Source organism: Schistocerca piceifrons, chromosome 4, assembly GCF_021461385.2.
Source record: "Schistocerca piceifrons isolate TAMUIC-IGC-003096 chromosome 4, iqSchPice1.1, whole genome shotgun sequence".
Lineage (NCBI taxonomy): Eukaryota > Metazoa > Arthropoda > Insecta > Orthoptera > Acrididae > Schistocerca > Schistocerca piceifrons.
In genome coordinates this window covers 621,701,888-621,716,043 of record NC_060141.1, presented here as the reverse complement: position 1 = coordinate 621,716,043, position 14,156 = coordinate 621,701,888, and the positions used below count along the sequence as shown (strand labels likewise).

General features: G+C 42.5%; 1 protein-coding gene across 1 annotated transcript in view; it reads right to left on the bottom strand.

Moving 5' to 3' along the window:
- The window catches only part of LOC124795430 (synaptic vesicle glycoprotein 2C-like), a 188,059-nt gene that overhangs the window by 129,997 nt on the left and 43,906 nt on the right, over positions 1–14,156 (bottom strand). The gene's annotated exons all lie outside the window — the stretch shown is intronic.

The following is a 14,156-nucleotide window of genomic DNA, read 5'->3' as shown; positions in this document are numbered from 1 at the left end:
GCTCTGATTTCTCTTATTTTGTTATGATGATCATTTCTCCCTACGTAGGTGGGTGTCAACAAAATATTTACCCATTCGGAAGAGAAAGTTGGTGATTGAAATTTCGTAAATAGATCTCACCGCAAAGAAAACCACCTTTGTTTCAGTGACTGCCACCCCAACTCGCGTATCATATCAGTTACACTCTCACCCCTATTGCGCGATAACAAGAAACGAGCTGCCCTTCTTGGAACTTTTTCGATGTCCTCCGTCAATCCTACCTGGTAAGGATCCCATACTGCGCAGCAATATTCCAGCAGAGGACGGACAAGTGTAGCCTGTCTCTTTAGTGGGTTTGTCGCAACTTCTAAGTGTTCTGCCAACAAAGCGCAGTCTTTGTTTCGCCTTCCCCACAATATTATCTCTGTGGTCTTTCCAGTTTAAGTTGCTTGTCTTTGTAATTCCAAGGTATTTAGTCGAATTGACAGCCCTTATATTTGTGCGATTTATCGTATACCCAAAATTTATCGGATTTCTTTTTGTACCCATGTGGTTGACCTCGCACTTTTCTTTGTTTAGTGCTAACTGCCACTTTTCGCACCATACAGAAATTCTCTCTACATCATTTTGTAATTGGAATTGATCGTCTGATGATTTTACTAGACGGTAAATTACAGTGTCATCTGCAAACAATCCAAGGGGGCTGCTCAGATTATCACCTAGATCATTTATATAAATCAGGAACAGCACAGGGCCTATGACTCTACCTTGCGGAACGCCAGATATCACTTCTGTTGTACTCGATGATTTATCGCCTATCACTACGAACTGTAACCTTTCTGAGAGGAAATCACGAATACAGTCACACAACTGAGACGATACTCCATATGCACGCAATTTCATTAATAATCGCTTGTGAGAAACGGTATCAAAAGCCTCCTGGAAATCTAAAAATATGGAATCGATCTGAGATCCCTTGTCGACAGCACTCGTTACTTCATGGGAATAAAGAGCTAGGTGTGTTGCACAAGAACGATATTTTCTGAATCCGTGTTGGTTACGTATCAGTGAGTCATTTTCTTCAAAGTGATTCACAATGTTCGAGTACAGTATATGCTTCAAAATTCTACTGCAAATTGAGGCCAGTGGTATGGCACTGTAATTTAATGGGTTACTCCTATTTCCTTTCTTGAATATTGTTGTGACCTGTGCTACTTTCCAGTCTTTAGCAAAAAACCTTTCGTCAAGTGAGGGGTTGTATATGATTACGAAGAAAGGCGCTATTGTGTCTGCATACTCTGGAAGGAACCTGACTGGTATACCATCTGGACCGGAAGACTTGCCTTTCCTAAGTGATTCGTTTCGCAACACCTAAGATACCTACTTTTACGTCACTCATGCTAACAGCTGTTCTGGTTTTGAATTCTGGAATATTTACTTCGTCTTCTTTCGTGAAGGAATTACGGAAAACTGTATTTAGTAACTCCGCTTTAGTGGCACCATCATCGGTAACGTTTCCATCTCTATCGCGCAGTGACGGCATGACTGTTTTCTGCCACTGGTGTACTTTACGTACGACCTGAATCTCTTTGGCCTTTCTACCATATTTTGTAATCAGGAGAAAGAAAACTGGCATTCTACGGATCGGAGCGTGGAATGTCAGATCCCTTAAACAAGTAGGTAGGTTAGAAAATTTAAAAAGGGAAATGGATAGGTTAAAGTTAGATATGGTGGGAATTAGTGAAGTTCGGTGGGAGGATGAACAATACTTTTGGTCAGGCGAATACAGGGTTATAAATACAAAGTCAAATAGGGGTAATGCAGGAGTAGGTTTAATAATGAATAAAAAAAATAGGAATGCGGGTAAGCTACTACAAACAGCACAGCGAACGCATTATTGTGGCCAAGATAGACACGAAGTCCACGCCTACTGCAGTAGTACAAGTTTATATGCCAACTAGCTCTGCAGATGACGAAGAAATTGAAGAAATGTATGACGAAATAAAAGAAATAATTCAGATCACTATCTGAATTATTTCTTTTATACAGATCACTATCTGAATTATTTCTTTTATTCAGATCACTATCTGAATTATTTCTTTTATTTCGTCATACAGCAAAGGACTTAGAAGAGCAGTTGAATGGAATGGACAGTGTCTTGGAAGGAGGATATAAGATGAACATCAACAAAAGCAAAACAAGGATAATGTAATGTACTCGAATTAAGTCGGGTGATGATGAGGGTATTAGATTAGGAAATGAGACACTTAAAGTAGTAAAGGAGTTTTGCTAATTGGGGAGCAAAATAACTGATGATGGTCGAAGTAGAGAGGATATAAAATGTAAACTGGCAATGGCAAGGAAAGAGTTTCTGAAGAAGAGAAATTTGTTAACATCGAGTATAGATTTAAGTGTCAGGAAGTCGTTTCTGAAAGTATTTGTATGGAGTGTAGCCATGTATGGAAGTGAAACATAGACGATAAATAGTTTAGACAAGAAGAGAATAGAAGCTTTCGAAATGTGGTGCTGCAGAAGAATGATGAAGATTAGATGGGTAGATCACATAACTAATGAGGAGGTATTGAATAGAATTGGGGAGGAGTTTGTGGCACAACATGACCAGAAGAAGGGATCGGTTGGTAGGACATGTTCTGAGGCATCAAGGGATCACCAATTTAGTATTGGAGGGCATCGTGGAGGGTAAAAATCGTAGAGGGAGACCAAGAGATGAATACACCAAGCAGACTCAGAAGGATGTAGGTTGCAGTAGGTACTGGGATATGAAGAAGCTTGCATAGGATAGAGTAGCATGGAGAGCTGCATCAAACCAGTCTCAGGACTGAAGACCACAACAACAACAACAACAACTATATTTTGAGACAATATTTCATTGTGGAAACTATTAAAAGCATCTCGCATTGACGTCCGCACTAAATTTCTAGCTTGCGTGAAACAGCCGGTCTTGGGGATTTTGCTTCTTCTGAATTTGGCATGCATACTCCTGGTATACGTTCGACGAATGGCAACACAACAGGTCGAATCACGAGATTGACGTACAATGTTGCAATCAGGATGCGTGTGAGAGTCACAACGCAGGCCATAACCCCAGGTGTACGTCCAGTGTGTCTAGGGCGCAAACAGTTCGGTTTCAGGCGCTCACCAGGCAACCTTCTAATCAACACATGGCCATCACTAGTACCAAGACAGAAACGGCTATCATCAGAACGTCCACTCAGCCCTCCAATGAGCTCTCGCTTGACACCAGTGACTTCGCAAACAGCGTTGGTTCTTCTACTATGGAGCTGTCTTTGAAGTAACCGATTTGTACCAGTTTGTTGTGTCACTGTGGTGCCATATGCTGCTCGAATCCTGCTGCAGACGCTGTTGGTGCGTCACAGCCATACGCAGAATACGACCATCTTTCCTGTCGGTAGTGCCACATGGCCTTCCGCAGTCCGGTCTTCGCGCGACCGAACTTTCCCGTAACCATAGCTGCCTGCAGTCATGCTCAATGGCTACATTCCTCTTTTTTAAATATGGACATACGAGGGTTGGAACTTTAATAGTGGTAAGTATTTATTTACAGCTCGTATAAAATAGATACGTGTTTCAAAGTTTTACTGACCTTCAAAGTAGTCACCAGCATTGTGTACAACCCGTTGCCAGCGATGTGGAAGTCGTACGATACTCTTAGAAGTGCCAGATGTGTTGACAGTTCGATCGGTGTGGTCTATGGCCCGACTAATTTGTAGCAGTTCTGAAGCGAATGTTGTGGTTTCCTTCAGTTTAGAAGTCGAGTTGACCTCACGAAGGCTTAAGTCATGGCAGTGCAGTAGGTGGTATAGCACTTAGTAGCCCCATCAGTCAAACAAATCAGTAACAGTTTGCATTGTACGTGCTTGAGCATTGTCCTGCAAAATGATGGTCAGGTCCTGCAGGAAGTGTCATCACTTCTGTCTCTATGCTGTTCATTTTTGGAATACAATCTACGACCAGCTGCTACAAATTCGTCGGGCAATAGACCGCGCCGCTCGAACTGTCAACACAACTGGCATTGCTAAGAGTATCCTACGACTTCCACGTTGCTGGCAACGGGTTATACACAATGCTTGTGACTACTTTGAAGGTCAGTAAAACTTTGAAACACGTATCTATTTTGTACGAGCTGTAAATAAATAGTTGCCACTATTAAAGTTCCAACCCTCGTATATAGGTGGACTGGAGATGTGCTGATAGTTTCCGAATGAGTGGAAATTTCGTGTTACGAGAGTGAAGCAGTCTCGTATGACATCTTTGGAATAGTCGACTAACGGCAGCGACTGTAGTATCTCTGAACTTGTGTATCTTTGGCAGTCTTGTTGGTAGTCGTGTGTTTGACATGGAGTGAGCTAGGTAAGCTGGCAGGGCTTCTAGCGTGGTGCATATTGGAGGAGGATTTAGCTGAAGAAAATTGTTATGCATTATTAATCTGATGGAAGAACTTAAAACTGCAGCGTTTATGGAACAGAGAGAATGGATCTGCATTATGGATATGTTTCTAAGTTAATAATGTTTGCTGGCGCGTACTGATAATGTTAGAGATTTTTGCAATAGAACAGTCCACCTCCCTGCCTCACTTTATGGCATTTCTGTTTAATTCATTTCAGTTTGCCTAATCGTAAAACCATTGCCTTGTAAGAATTCTGTAAAGAAAGTAGAGGTTTTGGTTTTCTGCGAGTTTAATGTACTTGTGAAGTAAGAGTTTAAAATTTGGCATTGTCATTATAATGAACGGATTAGAATTTTCATTTGAAATAAGAAGTTTTTTTCTATTAGAAAATCATCCCATTCGTTCTCACAGTAGTTTAGTTTTGCTTTAGCGTGTTGTGGCTGGCGCGATTACTTCACGCTGTGCTGTTGCTGCTGATTATGCAATACTTTTTCTGGCCAGATTCTTTCCATAGTTTGCTGCTTGTTTCGTTTCTCATCTCACGTCTCCATTGCGCGAATTCTAAGCATTTTCTTTGTAATTCAGACTTCTAATGGGCCAGTAGGCACTGTGTGTTTCATAGTGTTGCTAAGTAACTTCAGTCTTTCAGGTTTTTTTTAGGCAGTGCGCAATTTGAGTTTGTTAGCGGCTTCTGAGTAACAGTTTTGATTTAATCTTCCGCATAGTGAACACCAGTTAGCTTTTTCTTTATGTAAATATGTGCATTGTGACACACTATTTGCCATGGTAATTCCAGTTCAACCTTTTTATAACAGAGAACAGTACATTCAGTTTTGAGTAAAAAGCAGCCAAACATTTTAAGCGCACGAACGATCGAGTCAGAGTAAGTAACTTCCACTTTCTGGAATGTTGCTGAAGGAACATCAGCCTCTCTTAGCCAATTACACGTCCTCGTTCAAAGTCGGTGAGATGTTGATAACGGCATCTTCGTCGTCTCAAAGGCATTCTTGATTAACGTCAACCCGCCACTTCCAATCTCAAAGGTAACTAACGCTCACGACCGTTACAAAGCGTATTAAAAGTAAATCTAATTTGCATCCTCGTAGTGGCGCTACTGGTGTCACTTTTATATCTAATAACTTTCTTACATTTCGCATGACTCCGTCTTGTTGCTGGGATTCTTTTTAAAAAAATTTTTTTGTCAGTGTAAACTGTTCAGCATCAGTTTCATCCGAAATGTTACAACATTACTGGACATGAATAACATCTCATTGGGCTTCCACCCATGTCAAGTAGTTATACAGGGAGTAGGCAAAGTTCTAAATATCACCTCTAAACAGTAAAGTTAAGCAATTAATGTTTTGCTTGTTTGCAGGTCTGGTAAACATTAAATGCCCACGACAAAGAATCGTAGCAGGGCACCGGGAGAACCAAAACGGAATGGTGGAGCCTAATGATAAAACCGAGTATCGTTCAGTAATTTCTTTTCAGCATCAGCGGAAGTATTGCAGTTGTGATGGCACAGCGGCCGGCGTTAGAAGTGTGTCGCGATACTACGGCGCATGTATTTCAGTGTGTACTGAGACTACACACATTTGACAATATACAATCAAAAACATTATTACATAACTTTACTTTTCTTAGACATTAGTTGCATCTTTTTGACAGTGCTTCGCTCTTCAAGTGTGGAGTAGTACTCCATACCTCGTCACACTAGCGTTTCACATTTGGTTTCCTTCTCAGAAGCACTATACTCCCCAGAACCCTACCAGCAAGTTTTGTCTTCCGTTCGCCTTCACTACTGCAGAATTTAAGTCCCATTTCATATTTGATACAGCTCTCCATGCTACCCTATCCTGTGCAAGCTTCTTCATCGCCGAGTAACGACTACAACCTGCAGCCTTCTGCATCTGCTCAGTGCACTCATCTCTTGGTCTCCCTGTACGATTTTTGCCCTTCACGCTTCCCTCCTATACTAAATTGGTGATCCCTTGACGTCGCAGAATGTGTCCTACCAACCGATTCCTTCTTCTAGTCAAGTTGTGCCACAAACTCCGTTTCTCCCCAGTTCTATTCAGTACCTCCTCATTAGTTACGTGATACCTATCTAGTCTTCAGCATTTTTCTGCAGCACCACATTTCGAAATCTTCTATTCTCTTCTTGTCTAATGTTTCACTTCCACACATAGCTTCACTCCAAACAAATAATTTTAGAAAAGACTTCCTCACACTTAAATCTGTACACATTGTTAACAAATTTCTCTTCCTCAGAAACGCTTTCCTTGCCATTGCCAGTCTACATTTTATATCCTCTCTACCTCGACCATCATCAGTTATTTTGCTCCCCAAATAGCAAATCTCATCTAGTACTTTAAGGGTCTCATTTCCTAATCTAATGCCCTCAGCATCATCTGATTTACTTCTACTACATTCCATTCTCCTCATTTTGCTTTTATTGAAGTTCACCTTGTATCCTCCAGCCAAGACATTATCCATTCCGTTCAACAGCTCGTCCACGTCCTTTGCTGTCTCTGACAGAATCACAATGTCTTCGGCATACCTCCAAGTTTTTATTTCTTCTCCATGGATTTCAATTCCTACTCCAAACTTTTCTTTTCTTTACTGCTTGCTCAATATCAGACTGAATAACATAAGCTACAGCCCTTTCTATGGACAATAACAGCGAGTATCTGAAGGGACTGCTGATCTTATGTGACTAATAGCTTAGGTATATTAAGAACGGTATAGGTCCTATTACACATGCTTGCTGCACTTCCCGTTTGCTTAGGATGGCTTATCGACAACGAATACTTAATGAATGTTGCATAGAGTGTTCCCAGTTTTCAAAACTTAAGAAATGGGTGGGTGAATTCAAATGTGGCCGGACTTGCCCAGTTGATCATTCAGTAGAAGGACGCGTCATAACTGCTGCTAAATTTGAAGTAACCTGTATTTGACGATTTACAGGTACACGCCTGAAGTCGTGTTACTACAGAGTGATATCGCTCCACAGTACACTAGCACGCCGACAGAGGAGCCAAAGCATCAGTTTTCTAATAGCAGCTCCTTTGCGTCTCCATTCCCCGTGATCCATTACTTTCTTCTTATTAATGCTGCTAATGAGCTGCCTCCCGTCACACCTCCAGGATCTGAAATCTCTTCTTCCCTCGCCTCCTCTTCCCATCTATACAACCCTCTAAGACGGTCTGTATAATCCCCTCCTTTTTCTTAATATATGCACAATACTCTGTCGTTGCCTTCGTTTTATTACGCCTAGTAATTGTCTTTGTTCTACACTTCTCAGTACCTCTTCGTTTTTCACTCTGTCCACACAAGTTATTCTTTCCATCCTCCGCTATGTTCATATCTCATAAGCCTCCAGCCTTGCTGTATCTTTCTCCTTCAATGTCCGCGTTACAGCACCATGCAGGACTTCATTCCATACAAAACATTTTATTAGTCCATAGCTCAAATCTTTGTCCATATTGATGTAGAAAATTTTCCTTTTTTTGTAAAATACCTCTTTCACCAATTATCCTTTGTTTTGCTCCTAGCGCCATTACTTTTACTTTGTTTGTGTTGATTTTCATTCCATAAATCTTTCCTTTAGCTTCAGTTCTATCCACTATATCGTGAAATTCCTTTCCATCAGTAGCTAGAAGAACCATGTCACCCGCAAATCTCGAGCACCATATTCTTCTTTCACCAGTTTTTACCGGCGCCGCCCGAGGTAGCCAGTCGGTCTCAGGAGTCTTGTCACGGTCCGCGCTGCTCCCTTCGTCGGAGGTTCGAGTCCTCCCTCGGGCATGGTTATGTGTGTTGTCCTTAGTATAAATTAGTTAAAGTTAGTTTAAGTAGTGTGTAAGCTTAGGGACTGATGACCTCAGCAGTTTGGTCCCACAATATCTTACCACTTACCAGGTTTTACCTCTTGTTATCTAGTGGGCAGTAGATCATCGTGTGCTAATTCGTTTCCTGCAGTTGAAGGGGATAAAACGACAAGAACCATCATATGGCACAACAACTAGGTGACGCAGACGCTTCCACTCTGCTCAAACAAATCGTAAATACGAAGAACGGAGTGGCTGATTATTACATTATGTGAATCCCAAGAGAAGTTCAGGCCGTGCTGTTCCTAGGATTTCTGTATCGCAATCGAGACGACAGTCGAAGGAATGGTTTACAACATGGTGCACCACTTTTGAAATATGGCAAATGCCGGCTGCTGAGTTCCGCGACTGCTCACACGCTTTCAAAATGACCGCGGAACCGAGGGAGCAGAGAAATATTGTAACTGTGTCGTGCCAATCCAGGTGGCTTCTTTAGACACCTAATCACGGTAAATGAGTGCTGTTTGTATCACTAAGGCGTTGAGACAAAGGAGCAAAGTCACCTTGGAAATATTTGAGTTCATCACATGCAACCCTGAGGATGCTGTGTGTCTTACGTGACTGGCATGGTGTGGTGTAGTCGCAAGGGGCAAACAGTTACAGGAGGATACCGATGAAATATTCTGACGAAGTTGCAAAGAGGCTATCAAGACCGAAAGTTATGGGGAGCTGTCCGAGGGGTTCTTCTTGTTCCACTACAGTTCATTCTGCACAGCACACAGTCACACAAGCTGTTTCTTCGCCATATCAAATCGATCCTCAGCCCTGTATTCTCCTCAAATGACACCCAGTGACTTCTTCCTCTTTCTTCTACTGTAGAAAACATTGCGCGGCAAAACTTTACAGAATGACGACGAGATGTTTTAAGAGTAGGAAAAATGTGCCTCATTGAAGGACGAATAAGAAATGGTTCAAATGGCTCTGAGCACTATGGGACATCTGAGGTTATCAGCCCCTAGAACTTAGAATTACTCAAACCTAACTAACTTAAGGGCATCACATACATCCATGCCCAAGGCAGGATTCGAACCTGCGACCGTAGCTGTCGCGCGGTTCTAGACTGAAGCGCCTAGAACCGCTCGGCCACATCGGCCGGTGACCAACACGAGTGCATGGACTAGCAACATCTCTGACTTCTCAGACTGATCTTTTTTCAGGTGATTATTAAAGTTTGTGAGTCTCCCTAGAAAATCAGCAAGCTTTTGTCCAAATGCTCCTTAGTTACTGTCAAGCAAATCCCCATATGTTTTGTTCCCCCACGAGAGAACGGGCTGGCAGTTGGCAACATTCACCCTCTTACCAAAGATCTCACGTGATTAACAAAATTTCTGACTATACAAAACTCATGATATAAATTCTGTCATTTTAGACTACTGATACGCTCCAGGGGGTAATTACACTTTGAGGGTTAAACTGAAATTTTCTGAGGGGTAAAAACCGAAAGGCTTTCAGTCCATCAAACTAAAGTAATGACTGACACTATGTGGTAGAGGTTAAAGCTTCCTCACATAGTTCATTTGCTACACACAATCCTCGTTATCCTGTACGATGCACCGATTACGGTAGAAGTGAGATATGCACATAACAAACACTGAGTATCTCATGAAAATGTCTTCTCCTGGTTGTAGAGAATACAAGCAATAGTCCAGGAATAGCTTCCTCGCTCACTTCGAAACAAATATGCTGATGAGCCAAAACATTTTGAACATCTGATTCACAGTTTGTTTACCTGTCTTTGGCACGGAATACATCACGGATACTGCTTATCAGAGATCCGACAGTTCGTTGGTAGGTTTGTGGAGGTGTGTGGCATTAGATGTCAACTCACAGGTCCTGTAATATGCGTAAGTAACGGGCAGCTAATTTGTGTACCCGGTGATGGTGCCCGATAGCCAGCCAGGTGGGTTCAATAGAGTTCACATAAGGCGAATTTAGTCGCCAAGACACCTACTGAGTTTACTATAATGCTCAGAGACAAGGACAATTGTACTGCTCAGAGATGACATCGTCGTCGGTAAACACATCAAGCATGAAGGGATGCAGGTGATTCGCAGCTGTCAATATGTCTTCGATTTCTACCACAGGTTACATGTAAGCGTTGGAGAATGTCTCCCATAGCTAATACTAGATAAGTGCACGTGTGGTGTAGGAGGAGCGTTTGATTAGTAATGAACCGTCTTCGGTCCCAGGATCGAACCCCGCCATCGCTTAGATGTTGAATAAAAATCATCAGCAATAACGGTCGAAGACTTACAGCATAAGGAGTCACCCCTCTTTCGGTCAATGGCCTTGTGGAAAAGGGTGGAGGAACGGGCAGCTTGCTCTTGGGTAGGAAACTACCCATAAAGGGTGCAAGAATTAGCAATAATCAACGGCAGGAGGATGCAGAAAGCAATGGAAACTACAGCATTAAAGATATACAGTATAATGTGTATCAACAGTACGTGTGGCCTGTAATTGAACAAATGTCACGATGATATCCCCGTCCCCAAAAGATTACGGAATAATCCCCCATACGCACCTCCGAGAGGGGATTGCCAAGGGGGAGGTGATCGTGAGAAAAAGATTGAATAATAACGTTCTACCAATTGGGAAGTGGAATGTCAGAAGCTTGAACGTGATAGGGAACCTAGAAGATCTGAAAACGGAAATGCAAAGGCTCAATCTAGATATAGTCTGAGTCAGTGAAGTGAAATGGAGAAAAAACAAGGATTTGTGTCAGATGAGTATAGGGTAAATCAACAGCGCTAGAACAAAAATGGGAATAGGATTCGTTATGAATACGAAGGTAGGGCAGAGAGTGTGTTACTGTAAACAGTTCGGCGACAGAGTTGTCTCATCAAAATCGACAGCAAAGCAACGCCGACAGCGATAGTTCAGGTGTACATGCCGACCTCGCAAGCCGAAGATGGAGAGATAGAGTGAGTATATTAGGATATTTAACAGGTAATTCAGTACGTAAGGGAAGATGAAAATTTAATAGTCACGAGGTATTGGAAAGCGATTGCAGGAGAAGGATTAGAATAAAAGGTTACGGGAGAATATGGGGTTGGTATCAGGAGAGAGACGAGAAACTTTAGTTGAATTCTGCAGTAAATTTCGGATGCTAATAGCGAATACTCTCAAGAGGAGTAGGTACACATGGGAAAGGCCGAGAGATACGGGAAGATTTCAGCTAGATTACATCATGGTAGAGATTCCAAAATCGGATACTGGATTCTGAGGCATACTCAGGAGCAGATACAGACTGAGATGACAATTTAATAATGATGAAGAATAGGCGCGAGTTTAAGAGACAAGTTAGGAAGAATCAATGCGCAAAGAAGTGGGATGAGGAAGTACTACGGAGTGAAGAGTTACGCTTGAAGTTCGGTGTTTCTATCGATACTGCGATAAGGAGTAGCTCAATAGGCAGTTCAGTTGGAGAAGGATGGACATCTCCAAAAAGGTCGGTCACAGAAGTTCGAAAGAAAAACAAGAGATAAATAAGGTACCTGCGAGGTAACCATGGGTAACAAAAGAAATACTTCAGTTGGTCGATGAAAGAAGGAGGTGTAAGATGTTCAGGGAAATTCAGGAATACAAAATACAAAGCACTCGGGAATGGAATAAACAGGAGGTGCAGGAAACCTAAGGAGAAATGGTTACATGAAAAACGTGAAGAAATCGCAAACGAAATGATTGTCGGAAGAATTGATTTGCATATAGGAGAGTCAACCTTCCCGAAACTAAAAGCAAGGGCGTTGACATCAAGAATGTAATGGGAATATCAATGTTAAATTCGGGCCGGCCAGTGTGGTCGAGCGGTTCTAGGCGCTGAAGTGTGGAACGGCGCGACCGCTACGGTCGCAGGTTCGAATCGTGCCTCTGGCATGGATGTGTGTGATGCCCTTAGGTTAGTTAGGTTTAAGCAGTTCTAAGTTCTAGGGGACTGATGACCTCAGACGTTAAGTCCCATAGTGCTCAGAGCCATTTGAATTTTTTTTTTTAAACAATAAGAGTGGAAGACCAAGTACAAAGTGCTCAGATTAAACAGGGTTTGAGACAAGGATGTAGCCTTTCACCCCTACTGTTCAATCTATACATCGAGGAAGCAATGATGGAAGTAAAAGATTAAATCAGTAAGTGGCTCGAAACAGCATATCCAGACACTACGGGATGATGATGGCATTGAAACAGAGGATGACACGCGTAAAGCTGAAATACTAAACACCTTTTTCCAAAGCTGTTTCACAGAGGAAGACCGCACTGCAGTTCCTTCTCTAAATCCTCGCACAAACGAAAAAATGGCTGACATCGAAATAAGTGTCCAAGGAATAGAAAAGCAACTGGAATCACTCAATAGAGGAAAGTCCACTGGACCTGACGGGATACCAATTCGATTCTACACAGAGTACGCGAAAGAACTTGCCCCCCTTCTAACAGCCGTGTACCGCAAGTCTCTAGAGGAACGGAGGGTTCCAAATGATTGGAAAAGAGCACAGATAGTCCCAGTCTTCAAGAAGGGTCGTCGAGCAGATGCGCAAAACTATAGACCTATATCTCTTACATCGATCTCTTGTAGAATTTTAGAACATGTTTTTTGCTCGCGTATCATGTCATTTCTGGAAACCCAGAATCTACTATGTAGGAATCAACATGGATTCCGGAAACAGCGATCGTGTGAGACCCAACTCGCCTTATTTGTTCATGAGACCCAGAAAATATTAGATACAGGCTCCCAGGTAGATGCTATTTTTCTTGACTTCCGGAAGGCGTTCGATACAGTTCCGCACTGTCGCCTGATAAACAAAGTAAGAGCCTACGGAATATCAGACCAGCTGTGTGGCTGGATTGAAGAGTTTTTAGCAAACAGAACACAGCATGTTGTTATCAATGGAGAGACGTCTACAGACGTTAAAGTAACCTCTGGCGTGCCACAGGGGAGTGTTATGGGACCATTGCTTTTCACAATATATATAAATGACTTAGTAGATAGTGTCGGAAGTTCCATGCGGCTTTTCGCGGATGATGCTGTAGTATACAGATAAGTTGCTGCATTAGAAAATTGTAGCGAAATACAGGAAGATCTGCAGCGGATAGGCACTTGGTGCAGGGAGTGGCAACTGACCCTTAACATAGACAAATGTAATGTATTGCGAATACATAGAAAGAAGGATCCTTTATTGTATGATTATATGATAGCGGAACAAACACTGGTAGCAGTTACTTCTGTAAAATATCTGGGAGTATGCGTACGGAACGATTTGAAGTGGAATGATCATATAAAACTAATTGTTGGTAAGGCGGGTACCAGGTTGAGTATCATTGGGAGAGTGCTTAGAAAATGTAGTCCATCAACAAAGGAGGTGGCTTACAAAACACTCGTTCGACCTATACTTGAGTATTGCTCATCAGTGTGGGATCCGTACCAGGTCGGGTTGACGGAGGAGATAGAGAAGATCCAAAGAAGAGCGGCGCGTTTCGTCACTGGGTTATTTGGTAACCGTGATAGCGTTACGGAGATGTTTAATAAGCTCAAGTGGCAGACTCTGCAAGAGAGGCGCTCTGCATCGCGGTGTAGCTTGCTCGCCAGGTTTCGAGAGGGTGCGTTTCTGGATGAGGTATCGAATATATTGCTTCCCCCTACTTATACTTCCCGAGGAGATCACGAATGTAAAATTAGAGAGATTAGAGCGCGCACGGAGGCTTTCAGACAGTCGTTCTTCCCGCGAACCATACGCGACTGGAACAGGAAAGGGAGGTAATGACAGTGGCACGTAAAGTGCCCTCCGCCACACACCGTTGGGTGGCTTGCGGAGTATCAATGTAGATGTAGATGTAGATGTAGACTAGAGTGGAATTAAAATACAAGGTGA